Source organism: Rhincodon typus, chromosome 32 (genome assembly GCF_021869965.1).
Source record: "Rhincodon typus isolate 14 chromosome 32, sRhiTyp1.1, whole genome shotgun sequence".
NCBI classification, from domain to species: domain Eukaryota; kingdom Metazoa; phylum Chordata; class Chondrichthyes; order Orectolobiformes; family Rhincodontidae; genus Rhincodon; species Rhincodon typus.
Genome location: NC_063363.1, coordinates 16372239 through 16392174, shown reverse-complemented (window position 1 = coordinate 16392174; position 19936 = coordinate 16372239).

The following is a 19936-nucleotide window of genomic DNA, read 5'->3' as shown; positions in this document are numbered from 1 at the left end:
TTATCATAATGACTCTGTGAGATAGTTTCACATTCTCACCCTTGTCAATAATATTTTGGGGAAAAAATTCAGCAAATGGCAGATGCATTAGATTAATTCCTCATCACTGATGACCATGGACAGATTCCAGATCCAACTGGTTGGGAAATCTGCAATACATCTACTTTTCAGTGAAGTACATTGTCTAGCTAAATAAGTTTTTTTCCTGAATTCCCTCTTGGATTTATATTCTCTTATATTTGAGCCTTAATTTTGAAATCCCAAATATAGAGGTTCACAGTAGATTATTATTCATCATAGATTACGTTATACAATTTTCAAATATATTTATCAAGAGTTATCATTAAAATTATGACCGAGTTTCTTCACCAACCCTGACGTCAATATATTGGTTAAGTTCCAAGCAGCTTTAACAAGAGATTTAGCTTTTTTAATATTAGGATTTCTTCAACAGTTCTTTGGCTCCCTTTTATCTCAGAAGCTGCCGGGGTCAAAATGTAAGTATACTATCGAGGCTGGAATGTCAGTGCATACTGTACCAATGAAGGGTTGCATAGTCAGAGGTAGATCAGCAAGTATTATTGAGAGATAACCGCACGACCGCATCTGCTTGTTCAAATGGATGCATAAGATCCCACAGATTTAATTAAAGAAAAGCCAATATTACCAATATTTATCTCTTAATCAATTCCGCCAACACTTTGGGATGTTCTGAGGATGTGAACATCACAATATTAAAGTAGTACCTTTCTTGTTATATAATCTGCAGCATAATCAACACAGTGCTATGTATTCCTGAGGGTTTGATCATTTCCACTGGTGGGTCAGAAATACACTAGGTATGTTCCGCTGGTCAACAAAACTCCATTACACACCTTGTCCACAGATGTGAGATGCACAACTCACATCTGCTGTAGTCACACTCAATTACTCACCATGCAATAAAGATGTTGGCAGAAAAACCTGCCAAGTAAACCACCAAAACATGTCAGGACATTTCTTGTCAATGAAGAAATAACTAACTTGACACCTAGCCACATTATTCAAATGCTTCATTTAATTGATGTAATCTGTAAACCTCTTTAGCAGGTATACAGATACTGCCTTTGGCTGCAGGTAATATTATGCACCTACTTAAAATCCCATTATGCCTTTCTTATGCCCTATTTAGTGGGTGAGCTTCCATTGTGTATGGCTGAATCTAGCAATTTGTTACATAAGTTTGCACACTTGATTCTAACAGTGGGTCATTCTCATTTGAATTTGAAAGGAAGGCAAATTTGATGATAGGTTTGAGTGGCTTGGATAAAACTGAAGAGGAGCTCAGTTTCAGAAACTAGATTTTAGTATGTTGGAGCGAATATAGCAGCTCTCTATTAGTCAATGGAAATGATCAGAGTTAGCTCCATGGTCCCAGTTTAGGAATAAACCACATGCTTACTGTCAATTTTTCTATCCAAAATGTGTCCAGCTTCCATAATTTTCAGTTTAGGAGTAGTAACTCTACCCATATTGAGGAACTGCAATCAAGCAGTAGTTGCACCAAATAAATGTCCCATCTTTCTTATAAAACTGATATTACAACAAGAAAATCCTGCTCGATAATGAGGCCAAACATCATTCAAGTCTGATACTGAGCAATATAAGATGATCCCCACTTGATCATTGTTCTGTGCTGAGCTAGTTTATTCCTGTTGTTGTGGTGGTGCAGCTCTCATAATTAGCATTTGATGACCAGGCCAAAGGATGTATCTCCATGAGTGATTGGATGGCTTGCCACCAATTACCAAATCAATCCAAAAGGAAAGACTGGTCATTGTGAATGCAATCCCAATTACCAATGCAACTACACTCGGTAATTTAGTGTAACTTAGCAATGCACTATGATACATAACATCATCAATAACTACTCTATTGTTTTCTTCCAATGTACTGTAAAAGTGAATAGAAAAGAAGGAATCATGAGGTGGGTATAGATATAATAGAAAGGGTGGTACTGCAAATGACTTCAATTTGTGTTAGCATTAGAAGTTGAGATAAAGCATAAACTGGTCATAGTAGCTTCATCCTAGAATGAGAATAAATGGTGTCCCTGGTGTCTGGACCCATGGTGCAAAATAATGGAATGAGATAGGAATAGGTTTATTGGAAAGGAAATATTCTAACAATGGTGATATAAATATACATAATGAAGAACAAGCCCCCTCCCCTATACCCAACTGCACACACGCAGATTGATCCTATAGTTTTTATTTTTCACTTTAGCACAACATATACTTAAAACAAAAGGCTTCCACACAAGGGAACTATTTCTGGCAATGAAGACAGGAAAACCAATATCCATTTGTGACACCAAGCCCCAGTGGAATTTGATTTTCTCCTGTTACGTGCTCCTCATGTTTCATATTCATGTCATTCACTTGCACATATTCTACACAAGAGCCCTAAGAGGAAAAGCTAAGTTAGAATTGAAAAGTGAAGCCCATAACTGATATCCAGGGACACCAGATACTATCTGTTAAGTTCTGTTGAATACATACTGTGCTGGTACTTACATTGGCACAGAATTTTAGGTAATTGTAACATCTCTTCATGATTTTGGTGTAAACATCAAGTTAGCCTTAACAGCCGTTGTGATGTTGCTACTGTCTTATTTCTGTTGAGGATTCACAATACAGTCATACCTTGCCCACAGTGTACATGAAAATCTCTACTATATGACATATCCCACCTGTTCTTCAGACTGAATTATTTTTCATTGGTATGGCACTGTTGACAGTATTGTCAGATAGTTCACATTTGTACCATTGTTTTTCATGAGCATCAGACATCTCAAATTACTGTACAGATAATTAAGGACTTTTTCAGTATAGCCACTATCACAATTGAGGAAATGCAACATTAATTTTACATGCAACAGACTCCCACTGACACCAATATGATGATGACCTGATATTGTGATACTGACTGAACGCTTATTGGCCACAGAACCAGGTTAATTTCCCTGCTCATCTTTGAAATAGTGGCCTGAAATCTTTTATTTCCACCAGAACAGGCCTAGGCATCTCATCGAAAAGATGGTATCTCCAAATTTTCTGCACACCCTCATTATAACACTGGAGTATTATCCTTGATTTTTCTGCTGAAGTCTTGAAGTGGGGCTTGAATTCACAATGTATGAGCCCTACCACTGAATCCCAGGTGACAGACAGTGAATGTTTGATATGGTCATATCTACTTCACTCACCACTGTTTCAATGAAGACATCACCCACATAGGTTAATGTGTCAGTGGCTTAATTAAAGTAATGAAGAGGTGAATTTGATATATTTGTTAAACATTGGGTAACAACATCTTCATCAGTACTCACTTTTCCTGTTGAGTCACTGACTTCATTTCTATGGTTTCAGTATAACCTGATGCGATACAATTAGTAATATGTGAATCGTGATTTGGCCTAAAAATTGTCTTGTGCTGTCAGCTTTGGCCTGGGGCCACCAGCAATGACCTAAGAACCAGTATGCCTTAAATGAAGAAGGTTAGCCAGTGAAGGCAACATCACCAGACCTACCATGAACAAATGGATGGGAATCGGCAGTGGTGAGGGCACAGTGATAGAAGTGCAAGTGACAGTTAGCAGTCTGAACATACAGCAATGAAGAACGTTCCTAATTCTTTTGACTCCTCAATAAGTCAAACAGTTTTAGGTGACTTTAAAGATAAATATTTTGTCCACATGAGAAAGTGATTGCAGTGCTATTTTTACATGGTATGATCAGTTACAATCAAATGTGAAAACATACAAAATAGGATCAAGAATAGGCCATTTGGCACTTTGAGGCTACTCTGCCATTCAGTATGTCCATGGCTGATCATCCAACTCAGCAACATGTTACTGCTTTCACTCCATATCCTTTGATTCCCTTAACCCGAAGAAGTATATTTATCTCCTTCTTGAAAACATTCAATGTTTTGGCTTCAATCACTTTCTGTGGCAGAGAATTCTACAGGCTCGCAATTCTCTGGGTGAAGAAATTTCTCCTCATCTCAGTCCTAAACAGCCAATCCCATATCCTTAGACTGCTGTGGACTCCCCAGTTATTGGAACATCCTTCCTGTGTTTACCCTATTCAAATTTTATAGATTTCTCTGAGTCCCCTTCATTCTTCTAAACTCCAAAGAAATATCGTAAAGGAGCCAGAAATGGGAAGTAGACACCTGATTTGCATCAGTATTTGGGCCTGATAGCTGTTTCAGGCAGTACATTGGACGGCTAAATGCGCCCTTCACAATATGATGTTTCTTCCTGAAACCAAGTGAATGCATTTTCACTCCTTTGGATTCTTCAGCACCAATTTTGCACCTGGAGAAAAAGGGTCTCTCTTAATAATTTCCAGACACTAGTTCATTTGCCATAATTCACACTCCATTCCATTGTAAGAAACAAAATACATTTGTTTCTCCTTACAACCTGATACAAGCATATTGTTGGAGATTATTGGCATAAGCTGTTGGGCATATTGTCAATTCAGATATCACACATGCTTTTAGTAGTATTCTTAATAAAAACAGTAAAGTAAAATGAACAATTTACTTACCACCAAATGTGTTCATATAAAGGGGTGTTGTCTTTGGAAGGTATCGTAGTTTAGACTTGTTTTTCCAAGGAATTGAGTGAAATTGGACTTCAGTCAAAAATGCTTTCATGCAGATCCAGACCATTTTGTTCCCCACCGTGTTCTTTTGCTTAAATAATTTATACCAATCAGATAATTTGAATTACTCACCAATTTTTGTTTAAATTCTCTGTCTGGATAGGGGTTAACTGGTAAGACCAGAAGTTGCTTCCCATTCATGGATGCCCTGAGAGGATTTGATGGGCTTTAAACCAGCTGTTAGTGGTGTGGTACAATGGACTGGCCACTAAAGAGAGCAATAAAGAATCAAACATGTGTGGGACTAGGATCACTTCATTGACCTTGAGCACAAAGTTTGGGCTTTCCTGAGGGAAGTGTCAATGTTAACATTAACTGCTCTTCAGGTAGACAAATAGAAGTGATCTTCTCACCAGTATGAAAAAGAAAACAACCAAAGTGCTGGAAAACTGATCAGCAAGACCAATGGCTTCTGTGGTGAGAGAAATGGAATCCAATATGATCTTTCTTCAGAATTGAGTTCATAGTTTTCATCAATATCCTGGCTAGTAGTTATCACACAAACAACATCGCATAAAAATGGATTATCTGGTCATTGTTACATAGCTGCTTGCAGAAGCTATCTACATCACTGACTTCAAAAGTACTTCATTAGCTTTGGGATACCTAATGACATGAAAGATGCATTTTTTTGTTTTTACTATGTAACCAGAATAGACGCAGTTTCCTTGCCTAAAGGACAATTGTTCTTTTTAGTAAAAATGATTTGTTGTGATTTCCCATTCCCAACCTGGCAGGGTGGATTTGAAATCACATCCTCTGGATATTGTTCCAGTAACATTACAACTCAACTACTGTTAGCATTGAATATTTGCTAGTGTGACCAGAAACCAAATTATCATCTTCCAAGTTTCTGACGGCATTACTAATCTCATAAAAAAGTAAAATATATCAGCTTGGATTCGCAATCAGTCGCAAAGTGCAGACTTTGTCACCAAAGATCTAACAATCTCTGCATTGTATATTCCCCCTTTCCCATGAATAAATTTAAGCATTTGATTTTGTTTTAATTTAAACAAACGTAAATACATTTAATCACATTAAATCAACATATTCTGTTCACTTCTGGTCAGCCACATCACAAAGATGACCAGTCTGAAAGAGTTACTATTCTGCTTCCTTGCTGGTAGTCATTGAAGAAGAGTACTGCTGCGACTGCATCTGGATATTGTGTGTGGTTCTGGTCCCCTTGCCTCAGGAAAGATACGCTTTCCATAAAGGGAGTGCAGCAGAGGTTCACCATACTAATTCTTGGGAAGGTGTCACTATCCTATGAGGAGATATTGCAGAGATTACGAGCAGATAAACAAAGAACAGGAATATGCCATTTGGCCCCTCGGCCTCTCAGCCATACAAGCCTGCTCTGTGGTTTAGTAAGGTCATGGTTGATTTGGTTGTAACCACGAATCCACGTACTCACCACCAACTTGCTTATGAAGAACCCTATCCATCTCTGCCTTTAAAATCCCTAAAGGCTCTGCTTCCATTGCCATTTCAGGATGAGAATTCCAAAGGCACACCCACCTCCCCACCCTCACCCCAAAACCCATGAGAGAAAATCCCTCCCTCTGGAATTTGGCAGAATAAGAGACAATCTAATAAAAATGTACAACATTCTTAAAGTATAGACAGAGTAGATGCACAAAAGAAGCTTCCCCTGGCAGTGGGACATAGAACACAGTCTCAGAATAAAAGGTAAACCATTTAGGACAGAGTTGGAGAGAAACAGCTTCACTTAAATGGTGGTGAATCATTAGAATTCTCTATGCCAGATGGTTATGGAAGGTCAGTCCATAACTAAGTTCAAGAAAGAGGAATAAGGGGTTAATGTGAGAATAGAGTGTTAAGGTTAATTCTCAGCCATGACCTAGAATGATAGGGCAGACTCAAAAGCCTGAATGGCCTTCTTCTGCTCCTACATCCAATGTGCCACTTCAGAAGCACTATTTCATTCACCTATTGCGTGTGAACTATAATGCTTTTTTAGTTAGCAAAACGCAGGTGTTCCTTAAGGGAAGCTAGCATTAATAATTGATAAATGTGATTTAATCAACACTTTATTTCATCCACTCATAGGGTGTGGGTGTCACAGGTTTGCCAGCATTTATTGCCTGTCCCTAGTTGCCTTTAAGAAGGTGGTGGTGAGCTGCCTTCTTGAACCTTAGCAGTCCATGTACTGTTGGGAGAACCACAATGCACTTAGGGAGGCAATTTCAGGATTTTGACCCAGCAACAGTGGAGGAACAGCAATATATTTCCACCTCAGGATAATGAGTCGCTTGGAGGGGAACTTTCAGATGATGGTATTTCCATGTATCTGCTCCCCTTATCCTTCGAGATGGAAGTGATAGTGGTTTTGGAAGGTACTGTCTAAGGATCTTGGCTGAAATTTTGCAGTACATCTTGTAGCTAGTACACACTGCTGCAACTGAGCATTGGTTGTGGAAGGAGTGGATGCTTATGGGTATTATCTGTTGATGTAAAAAAATTTACAGTTAACCTAAATGGTAAATAGAAGGACAATTGTCTGACTTGCATTGCAATGTGCAGTGTAATGATGGACAATAATTTAAGTAGGTGTCTCAGAGTTCCTGATGTTGCACTTTTCCTGACACTGTTCAAACACTCTGCCAGATCACCATCATTAAGAATTCCTGTCCCTGTCAGCACAATTAAAATTAGCACTGAGCTGGCAATATCTGCTCTGAGTTTTTAGTTCATTTATTGTTAGATCCGATTTTCAGCAACAAGTATAGCAGAACCTGGCAGTGCTTCCTTAGCTATGTTTTTTCAGTTCAGTACTAATGTTATCAAGCTCAGTAATGCTGATTATCCTCAAGTAAAAATTAAACTTCACTCAAAACCTTACCAAAATGGCAGAAAAAGCAAAGGAACATAACTGCTTGAGCTTCTGGTGTGGAATCACACTAGCTGGGAATATGTGTTGACAAACTAAACACACACTTCACAATTATCCATCAAAGCACTTTAACAGACAGTAAAATTGCAGACTGCACCTCACCTGTTTGTATTTCCCCTACATGTAAGGCAAAACACTGCAAGCTGAACACTTACCTGCACTTCAAAACTGTCCCTCTCTAAATCATGTCCTTAGTAGAATTTTCAGGAAATGGATTTACATGAATAGTTCACATTCAAATTGTGTAAAATTAATGATCCAAGAGATCATTGCAAACTCAATCTGCTTGTTGGCATCTTTGTTATTTTACAATTTGTTCCCTTCTCTACAGAAAAGTCACTGTGTACTCATATTTTATGAACTGGAATTTCTGGCTCAACCAATACTTTTGGTGGTTCGAGGTCCACACAGACTAAATGAATTTAAAACTTTTATTTAAGACAGCAGACATAACACTTGTTAACTGACTTCAAATGTCCAAATAACTCTATTTATTAAGATGTATTTTGTGGAAAGAATGGCTTTATGAGAATACTGTTCAAAATATGAATATAACCTCATGTAATAACTTTGAAGATATTTTAAAGCTGCTGGCATCAGGTTTTCATAATAAATCACCTGTACATAATGAAAACCGAGCAGTGAATATTTTGATCTATCATTTAACTGCCAACAGTGCCTGGAAAATGTCAGAGACAGGCCAGCCAATGGTCAATGGGGCTATTAACCCATTTCCTTTCATTTTTTTCCTTAACTCCAAATAGCTCAATACAAACATGTTCGAACCTGTTTTCATTTGTCATAAAGTGAAGGAATTGTTTACCCTCCTGCCATCTAGCATTTTGTTTGAAAACTAAAAGGTACACATTGTCCTGCAAAATATACCTTTCTGCAAAATATTCCCTCCAGAATCATTTTTTTATTTTAAAAATCACTTAATTTCATTATTACTGATGGGCCTGTCTGTTTCTGCAGTAGATTTTTGGGAGGAAAGTTAACACTGACCAATAAATACCATGGTTGTGGTTATATCAGAGTGACTGCAACAGCAGTCATTTTATCCAAGTGTTCCAAGGATGCAAAGCACGCGAGTATGGATTATTTGAACATTGAATTATAAATCCTGCTGCAAAATTGTGCTGGACTCTTCGTATATTTATGTGAGATACATGTAAAGGATAGTTTGAAAGCACTTTAACTCTCAAATTTGATTTTGTTAAGGAATCATGCTTCAAACAAGATACTTGCCTGGTAAATTTATAGTTCAAGTCTGGAGTCATAGAGTTTTTACAGCCAAGAAAAAGGCCCTTTGGCCCATAATGACTACACTGGTGACTCAAGAAATGATTTATTCTGATCTCATTTTCCAAGACTTGGACCATAACCATGGACGCAATGCAATTTCAATTGCTCGCCTAAATATTTCTTAAATGTCTTGATGGTTCCTGCCTCACCACCCTTTCAGGCAGTGAGTACCAGATACCCACCTTCCTTTGGGTGAAAAACAGTTTCCTCAAATCTCTGCTAAATCTCCTCTGTTCCATACCTCAAACTGTGCCCATGATTATTGAGCCCTCTATTGAGCAGATAACATTTCTCCCTGTGTACCCTATCTTTGCCCATCATAACTTTGTGCACCTCAATCAGGACCCCGACACCCCATGCCCCTCACCTTTCTCTGCTGCAACACAACACTTGCCTATCTAGACTCTCTTCATAGCTGAATTCGTCCAGCCCAGACAACATCCTAAGGAATCTCCTCTGTACCCTCTCTTGTCTAAAATCTAGCCTAACACAATCTTAGAACAAAGTGCACAAAAACAAAAGAAGTAGGAGTATGATTCAGATTTTTCGCCATTTAACAAGATCATGGCTGATCCGCTCCAAGTCTCAACTTTGTTTTTGTGCCTGTTTTAAATAAATGTTCCCTTATTTTCTAACTAAGCCCATATTTGAGATTCGTCCACAAGTGGAAACATTTTCTCAACATCTACCCTGCCCTCAGGAATTTGTATGTTTCAATAGGGTCACCCTTCTTTCTTCTAAAATCTGACGAATAAAGGCAAAACCTATTTAGCCATTCTTGATAAATCAACTCCTTTATCTCAGGAACCAACCTAGTGAATCTCTTTAGAGCAGTCACCAATGGCACTACATCCTTTCTCAGATTACAGGCTCAAACACTGCACACAGTACTTCAAGAGTAGCTTCACTGACACCCTGTATAGTTATATCAAAACTTATTTATTTTTAAACTCCAAACCGCTAGCAATAAAGGCCACAATTCCAAATCCCTCATAAATTACTTGCTGCACCAGCACGTTAGTATTTTTGTGTCTCATGAACGAGATTCCTTTGTGATGTGCTTTTTTGGAATTTCTCTCCAATAAAGTAACAGTCTACTTTTTGTTTCTTCCCACTAAAGAGCATGACCTCACACTTTCCTACATTAATCTCTGTCTGCCAGGTTTTTTGCATGCATATGTAAACTATTACAAATACTTGCAGATTCCTTATGTCTTAATCACAACATACCCTCCCACCTATTTTTGTATCATCAGAAAATTTGGATACATTACACTCTACCATCTCCTCCAAGTCATTTATATAGATTATAAATAGTTGAAGCCCTAGGACTGATCCCTCTGGCTCTCGACTAGTCAGGTCTTTCCAACCTGAAAAAATCATTAATTCTGACTGTCTGTCTTCTGTGTTTTAGCAATCCTCAATCCATTCGAATACATTATCCCCAAAACCGTAACCTCCTGTCTTGTGTAATAAACATTTATTTGACACTTAACGAGTACCTCCTAGAAATCTATATACACCACATCTACTGGTTCCCCTTTATAAACTTTGCTTGTTATATCCTCAAAAATTTCGAGCAATTTTGTCAAACATGATTTCTTTTTCACAAAACCATGTTGACTCTGTTTGATCAGTTAAGCTTTTCTAAATGCCCTATATTCCTTCTTGAGTTTTGAAGAAGCATCACTAGATTCGAAATGTTAACTCTTTTCCCTCCCAGGTGCTACCAGACTTGCTGAGTTTCTCCAGAAATTTTTGCTTTTGTTTCAGACTTAACTTTCAAATTTTATTTACCCTACACCAATTTGCACATGACACAGGTAGAAATTATAACATCCTTTAGGGAAGGAAACTGCCATCCTTACCTGGTCTGGTCTACATGTGACTCCAGACCCACAGCGATATGGTTGACTGTCAACTGCCCTCTGGGCAATTAGGGATGGGCTATAAATGCTGGCCTAGCCAGCGACACCCTCATCCCGTGAATGAATAAAAAAAATCCAGAGATTATTACCTTTATAGCTCTATCTCTCCTGAGCTGCTCGTAATCCCTCAGCAGAACCTCTTTCCCTGTGTTATCAATTTCATTGGTATCTACTTGGACAATGATAACTTGATCCAACACTCCAATTCTAAGTTCCTCTCCAGTCCAGAAGAGATGTCCTGAGCCTAAGCACCTCAGGTAGGCAACATAACCTTTGGGGCTCCCTGTCTTTGTTCTGAAGGTTTTCCCCTAACTATACTATCTGCTACTACTGCTGCATTTCTCTTTTCCGTCCCCACTTGAACAGTATTCTGTACCATAGTGCTATGGTCAGTTTGCTCATCGTCCATGCAGTTTATGCCCTTGTTTCTTACCAGTTGGACAAGGGTACTGGCTAAGGCTCCTCCAAATCATTCTGTATCACCTTAACTGCCTCAAATATGGACACACTCTCCTGTCCCTGACTACAGACCAAATTTAATTTGATCAATCTAGGAGGTGTGATTGCCTCATGAAACACAGTATCCAGGTACCTCCCGCACTCCCCGATGTGTCACAGTCCATAGTTCGAACTCCAGCTCATCATCTCTGGGTTCATCGAGCAACCAAAACTTGCTCCAGATGTGGCCATTGTGAATCGCAGTGGCATCCACCAATTCCCACATACTGCAGCTGCAACACATTGTCTTCAAGCCAATTCTATTCCATTTAAGTAATTAATTTGGATGCTAATTATTTTAAAAATGAGTTTCTGATATGTTATCTTCAGCTGTCATATAATCTCCTGATTTTCTGTGATTTCAGATTTTAGCTGTGACAGATAGATATAATGTGAAGAAGCTCTTTGCCAATGCTTTTTATCTCCTACTGCTGCTGTCCTTCTCATGTACCTCCATTCTTCTTTTTGTGTCCCCCTTCACCCACATTATTTGAGGAGTTGCAGATGTTGTTCGCTTTCCCACTCTTTCTGAAGTTGCAGTCAGCTTTAACACTGACTGTGTCACTATATGGTTTCCCTATCCAGTTTTATGTCAGATATGTTTATATATTTTCAAGAACCACCTTTGTGGACCCCTAGAAGTTGACAAATTTACCTAATTTAAATGATTAGAGAGACAGTCATTTTCCTACCCTGTTCTGGATAATTTGCAATTCCTACTTGCTGAGAGAGAGCTGAATGGATGCTTGTATCAGGGTAGTTAAATGCATCACCAAAGTAGGACTCTGCGTGCAAGGCCGCTGGAAATGCCTGGCTTATATCTCATTTCAAAGTCATATTCTTGAAGATTGTTGACTGATTCATATGCTCCTCTGAGTCCCATAAAGAAATTTTGGAACATCGGACAGAGCATCCATATGTAAATCAAGAGGAATTTCTCAGTCTTTGTAAGAGCTGGATAATAAGCTCAACATGTCAGACTTAATGACATGTGTTCTGTTCCGGCAGAGTGAATGTGGTTTGAATCTGATGAATTGTGCCTAGATTTGCATGTCACGTTAATCATGAAGTAAAAGAACGAGAAAGTCTACTCCGATAATGATGACGGTATGGTGATGTTGTGTGAAAGCAACCAGCAGCAAGACAAACAAATTCTTGAATAAATGCAACTGGGAACAATGCACGCCTCACCAGACTGGTAAATGCTTATCAGGTCAAGATGAGTTAACATCCAAAAATCTTGAAATGTTAACCTTGTAAATTCTGTTATTTTCTGTTTGTGTAATTATTGAATATTGAATTGATCATATATATCTATATACAAATATGTATATTTGTTTGGAATAAGCATGCATCCTTAAAAAAAGGGAATAGTGGATACTTATGTCTCATGATCAGTATGTCAGTATACCTGTCTCTCCAGAGATGCTGCCAGACCTGGTGAATTTCTCCAGCAATTTCTATTTTTGCTATCTTTAAAGAGACTTGCTCATGATGTTATCACTGCATCATAGCATGTAACCTAACATGCCATATTATTTACGATTACTTGAAACATGATGTGTCACTGGAATCATGTTGTTCAACTGTAATCTAATGGTTAACATTAGCACAGATACATAGGTGTCTGAGAAATGTATGTTTGTAGATAAGAGATCGCTCTAATGCATGTCTGATGGATTTTTTTAGTGCCATGATATCCACATCCAATTTCTTACGTTACAAGTAATAACATAAGCATCACATCAACATTTGACAATGTACCTAATTGATAGAATGTTGAATAAATGTAATGTTACAAAAAATTTCAAATCAAGCAGCCTCTCTTAAGCCAAATGCCTGGTACCAAACCTCTTCCAAGACTGACCACCATAAGTACTGAGTAGCCTGACACTTAGCTGCCCAGGACTTAATCGCTGGGATTTGCCCTCCAATTTTTCTCTCCTCCTTTAAGACTTCCTTAAAATCTATTTCTTTGAACAAGTATTTGATCACCTGTCTCTTTATTGTGAGCCTGTGGAATGCATTTAGGACATTTTTTTCATTTTAAATGTGCTATATAAGTACAAGTTGTTGCCAGATGCCCATTTTTTTGCAGCGAGCTGGCCTGTGTATGACGAAATGTGGCTGTAAAAATAAACCACTAGCACTCCTCCCCACCCCTGTCATTGCAGTTTTTGGGAGTGATGACTTTCCAGCCAGCCAGTTTTATGATCAGGTGTTAAAATATACCCTTCACGTACAAGTGCAAGTTATTGGTTTATTGTTGTTCAGTGTGCACCTTAAAATAATTTCATAAACTAAAGAATCTGATTTCTATTACTATTAGCAATTTTTGTGTGCTTTTAACACAGCATTTTCTGATGAGAGAACAAATCTATGGTATCCTCCCGATCTCTCCTGCTGTAACTTCAGTGCAGCCCCTGGAGAAAGACTAAACGCATATTCCAGATTCTGACAGAGCTCTTCAAAATATGTTGTGAACAAAACTTGCCTAAAAGGAGTTTGTTTTTCAAGACAGCCCCATGCTGGACTATGCATACATAGGCAAACAAAAGATGATTAAAATCATGTTAGGGAGTTGCTTCTCTCAGACACATAAATAATGGGCCAATTTAATAACATGTCTCATAATTCAAGAAAACACATAACATATCAGAGAGACAATTTGGATCAGGAAGAGAAGCTTTTTTTAAAAATGAATGAAGTCACAAAGTAGCAGATGTAACAACCCTAAATTGATGAAACAAGTTTTACATGGTCTCTGCTCCTACATTGATGAAGATGATTTATTGAGAAATGCAAGTGGCCTTCTTTGTAGTGCAATCAACTATTGTAGAAAGCATATCAAAGCAAACCTCCTCAGTCTGATCTTTCAATGTTCTAACTAAAGGCAAATAATATGTTATAATTCGAATTCACTTTCTTGCAGCGTTACTTGAATTAATATTTCGAAAGCTTGAAGGAAAATATGTGTGCAAGACATGGATAATCGACGCGAATCGCAGGAGAGATTTGTTATCACTGCCAAAGTTCTGACCACCATATATGTTTCTTTTTCATTATTCATTCATGGGATGAGGGTTTTGCTGGCTGGGTCAGCATTTAGTGCCTATCCATAGTAACCCTTGAAAAGGTGGTGGTGAGCTGCCTTCTTGAACTGCTGCATTCCATTGGTGTAGGTGCACCCAAAATGCCATTAGGGATGGAGTTCCAGGATTTTGGTCAGTGGCAGTGAAGGCATGGTGATATATTTCCAAGTCAGGATGGTAAGTGATTTGGAGGGGAACTTGGAGGGGGTGATGTTCCCAGGTATCTGCTGCCCTTGTCCTTCTAGATGGTTGTATTTGTGAGTTTTAAAGATGCGGTCTAAGGAGCCTTAATGAATTTTGGTGCATCTTTTGCTGTGCCAATGGTGCAAGGAGTGAACGTTTGTGCATTTGGTACCAATCAAGCGGGCTACTTTGTTTTGGATGGTGTCAAACCTCTTGTGTCTTGCTGGAGCTGCACCCATCCAGGCAAGTGGGGAGTATTCCATCACACTCATGACTTGTGCCTTGTAGATGGTGGACAGATTTTGGGGAGTCAGGAGGTGAGTTGCTCACTGCAGGGCCTCTAGTCTCTGACCCACTCTTGTAGTTATTGTATTTAACTGGTTACTCCAGTTGATTTTCTGGTCAATGATAACCCCTAGAATGTTGATAATGGGGGATTCAGCCATAGGAAAGCCATTGAATGTCAAGGGATGATTGTTTGGTTCTCTCTTGTTGAAGATGGTCAATGTGTGGCACTTGAGTGGCACATATTTCACTTGCCACTTGTCAGTCCAGGCCTGGATATAATCCAGGTCTTGCTGCATTTTGATATGGACTGCTTTGATATTTGAGGAGTCACAAATTGTGTTGAACATTGTGCAATCATCAGCAAACTTCCCCATTTCTGTCCTTATGATGAAGGGAAGGTCATTGATAATGTAGCTGAAGATAGCTGGGCCTGGAACACTGCCCTAGTGAATGTCTTCAGAGATGTCCTAGAGCTCAAATGACTGACTTTAAACAACCTCAACCATCTTCCTTTGTGACAGATATGACTTTAACCAGCAGAGAGTCTTTCCCCACTTCCCATTGACTCTGTTTTATCTTGGGGTCCTTGATGCCAAACTCCACCAAATGTGGCCTAGATGTCAAGGGCAGTCATTTGCCACTTCTTTCCATGTCTGAATCAAGTCTGTAATGAGGTCAGGAGCTGAGTGTCCCTGGCAGAACCGAAACTGAGCTTCAAGGAGCAAGTTATTGCTATGCAAGTGCCATTTGATAGTCCTGTTGATGACACCTTCTGTCATTTTACTGGTAGAATTGTTATTGGCCTGGTTGGGTTTGTCCTGATTCTTGTGTACCAGCCATTTGGGATAGCAGAACTCACATATAAAGAGATTAAATCTGTTAGAAGTATACTCACTGGAATAAATATATAAAGTGTTAAAAGAACCAGATAGGGTAAACACTGGAAGTCCCCGATGAGTAGGGTGTCCAGAACCAGGGGATTCTGGTTACGGAGTTGGAATTTAGGACTGAGATGAAGACAAATTTCTTCACCCAGAGAGTTAGTAAGCCTGTGGAGTTCTCTGCTATCGAATGCTCTTGAGCCAAAAACATGGAATGTTTTCAAAAAGGAGATAGATATAGTTCTTCAGGCTAAAGGGACCAAAAAGTATGGGGCAAAAGCGGGAATAGGGTATAGGGTTAGATGATCAACCATGATCATATTTTTCTGTGTTTGTAATTTTCTACGTTGTGCCATCACCACTTCTGAGTCTGTCCTCATTGGACAGGATATTCCCAGAGATAATGATAGTGTTCTCTGAAACATTGTGTAGTATGTAATCATAAAATATTTTTTAAGTTATGATGATGTCAAGCTGTTTCTTAACTAGTCTGTGAGACAGCTCTTCCAATTTTGGTACTAGCTTCTAGATGTTACTCAGGTGGACTTGGTAGGGTCGACAAAGCTGAGTTTGCCCTTGCCATTTCCACTGAACGGGTCGATGCTAGATGATTATTCAGGTTTCTTATTTCTTTTGAAACATTTTACTGGTTAGGTACAACTGAGTGACTTCTGACCATTTCAGAGGGCAGGTAAGAGTCAATCACATTGCAACAAATTTCCTTCCCTGAGTCAGCCAGATGAGTTTTTTACAACAATTGGCAACATTTTGTGGTAATCATTAGATTTTTAATTTGAGATTTTTTAAAAGTTCAAATTCCATTATCTGCCACGGTGACATTCAAATCTAGGACTCCAGAATATTAGTATTGAATTAGTGGTTCAATGCCAATGCCACTACAACATTTCCCAAGGTGAGTTAGGAAATCAACATCCATCCATAAGTAGTTAGTTTCCACACTGTTGAAGAGAGTACCACATCTGTATCTGAGAGGTTAACTACAACAGTTGGACATATGTAACCACTACCATTTTGGAATTGCTGGGTCAATGAGGATCTCAAGTGAATCATTAATTGAGTTGAACCAATGATAAAAGGAATGCTTTGCACATAGCTGCATAGCATATTTTAAAACTTCTATCTAGTTTCCTGTTGCAGTTGAATTATACATAATGCTAGATAACACACTCTGATAAATTGTGAGAATAATGGGGGTGAGATCTAGTTCGGTAGTGCCACTGCACTCCTTCCTGGTGGTGCGTGCTTCTCTGCAAATCACTTGCTGCATGGTCCACGGTTTATACATTTGAGAAGAGTGCTCATCTGTGCATCTCAACAAGTGCCAAAGCAATTGAGTTAGTCCTCTCCAGGCATGTCACAGCCCTGTTGGTTGATGTGATGCCCATTGTCCAACTTTGGGCTATGCAAATCCATTCAACAAATTCACTCGTCAGTCACAAAAATCAAAATGGTCAGCTACTATGGTACCCCATCATTATTGTTAATTAAAGATTCCATCACCTGACTTGCAGATATAGTCATTTAGAGTAACTTCTGTTATTCTGAAGTTCCCAAAAATATTTGTGAGTGACTTGGAGGCATAGTGGGGAGTTTTCAAATTTGCCAGATTGTTTCCACATCGACACAGGGATGGTAGGGGATCTGATCGCCTTTACTCACAAAGGCTTCAACTGGGATGGGAGCAGAGGCTTTGCAATACAACAGTGCAATATTGATAGATATTGTGAAACTGAGATCAAATATCAGGATGTTGACCATGAGCCCTGAGGACCAGGGAGTAACACTAGGTGAATGAAGAGAATATGGTGCATTAACCAACCTTAGAGAATGATAGAGCCATGAGTATGAGGTGAAATGTTCCATCTGGCCATTCAGCAAGCAAGGAACAGCTAAGATGTGCACATCTGCAGTCTCATGACCTTTTTAAAGGGTCACTGCAAGAAATGGGTTGTATGCTGCAAGAAGAAATTAAAGGAAATATTGAGGAGGTATCGTATGAAGATGCTGTCATTGACCTTGGCCACCTAGGTGAAGTCATTAGATTTTTGTTGCCAGACCCTTGAACTCAATTGCTGCAAATTGACTTCCTAGCTACCTGATCTCATAGAGGCATAGTCATAGAGTCATATAGCACAGAAACAAACCCTCTGGTCCAACCAGCCAATGTCAAACATAATCCCAAACTAAACTCGCCCCATCTGCCTGCTCCTGGCCCATATCTTTCCAAACCTTTCCTATTCATGTACTTGTCTAAATATCTTTTAAACATTATAATTACACCCACATGCACCACTTCCTCGGGAAGTTCATTCCACATGCAAACCACTCTCTGTGTAAAATATTTGCCCCTCATGTCTTTTTTAAATCTCTCTCCTCTTGCCTTAAAAATCTGCCCCCTTGATCCTTGAGAGCTTCCCATTGCCTATGGGACAATGAAGTTTCTCCTCCTGTCGACCTCCAGCATTAAGTCCTCAAGTGGCACATCTGTGAACCTGCAATCCACTCTCTGCTATTTTTCTTGTATAGAACTGTGTCAAAAGCATTCTGAGAAGCTTTCCTTTAAGAGGGTTAGACTGTTTAGGAGAACAGAAGGCTGGCCATGCCCTATCCTGTTGCCACTATGCTGTTTGGCTCTCCGTCAATTGTGGGACACAGCTAGCTGATGTTCAGCCTGATGGTACAATTGGGCAAATGAGTTGGCAGCAAAAGATTTGCATGCCTACCTCCAGCTAGAACTTCATCCGGATAACAGCCCACCACCTTTCCAGCCTGTGATTATACATTAACACAATGTGTATTTCAACTTTTAACAAGTTTATTGTTATTTTCTATTTTTATGCTGTACCCTAGTAAAGCACTAACACTGTCTCACTGAGCAGTATTGTACATTTCCATGAGTGACAGAAGTATCATAAGTGACAATACTATTGGGAACCCTGTCACAACAGTATGTTTACTAAGCTGAGTCTCTTTGAGGAAGGTTAGCAGGTCAGATTCAGCAGCTCTTCCCTAGCGCTGTGCTTGGCTGTCTGTACCAGCTACTTCTCTGTTAAGCTTCCTTGAAAGATAAGGCAGACAGATTCATAAGTACTTGCTGCCAGGTTTAGCTGACAAGGTAAGTGAGCCAAGCATTGTTTATTACCTGCCTGCTGTTTCCTCAGTCTGCTGTCATAATCTACAGACAGAACTGGCATTGTTAAAGGCTGCACTCTAATTTTCCAGCTGTTGACTCTCATTTTACACAGGCCTTACACAAATCATTCCTGCAATGGTTACACAAATAAGTTAACCTATAAAAATGTCATGGAGATACATCTTCAGGACAGTGACGTTTCCATTGGTGTAACAATGGCACAGCATACCATGTGAAAATGCACCTCTGTTGACTTACTGATTGAACACGTCAAAGCCAATTCTCTCCTAACTCCCCACCTACACTCACCTTTACTGGCTCCATCCCCGCCTCTTCGACCTGTTTGTTTCCTCTCCACCTATCCTCTCCTCTATCCCTCTTCTATCCGCCTCCCACTCTCTCCCCATTTATTTCAAAACCCCCTTCCCCTCCCCCTTTTCTGATGAAGGGTCTAGGCCCGAAACGTCAGCCTCTCTGCTCCTATGATGCTACTTGGCCTGCTGTGTTCATCCAGCCCTGCACCTTGTTGTCTCTAGTTGTGCAGTTGTTCCATCAGGGAGACTAGACAATAAGTAACAGGAACCCTTCATTTCCCTACTGATCAAAAATCTATCTCACCCTTTAAGATACACAAGGACTCTACGCATACGTCTCTCTGTAACAAGGAGTTCCAAAGACTCAACCCTTTGAGAGAAGAAATTTTTCCTCATCTCAGTCTTAAATTGGCACCTCTTTATTCTGAGACTGTGCCCTTTGGTCCTAGACTTTCCCAGGAGGGAAACATCCTCTCAGCATTTGTCCTGTCAAGTTCCTGAAGAATCATTTATATCTCAATGAGATCACCTCTCATTCTTCTAAACTCCAGTGAGTAGAGTCCCAAACAGTTTAATCTTTACTTATATGACAATCCCTGCAAACCAAGGATCATCCTAGTGATAGTAGGAACTGCAGATGCTGGAGAATCCGAGACAA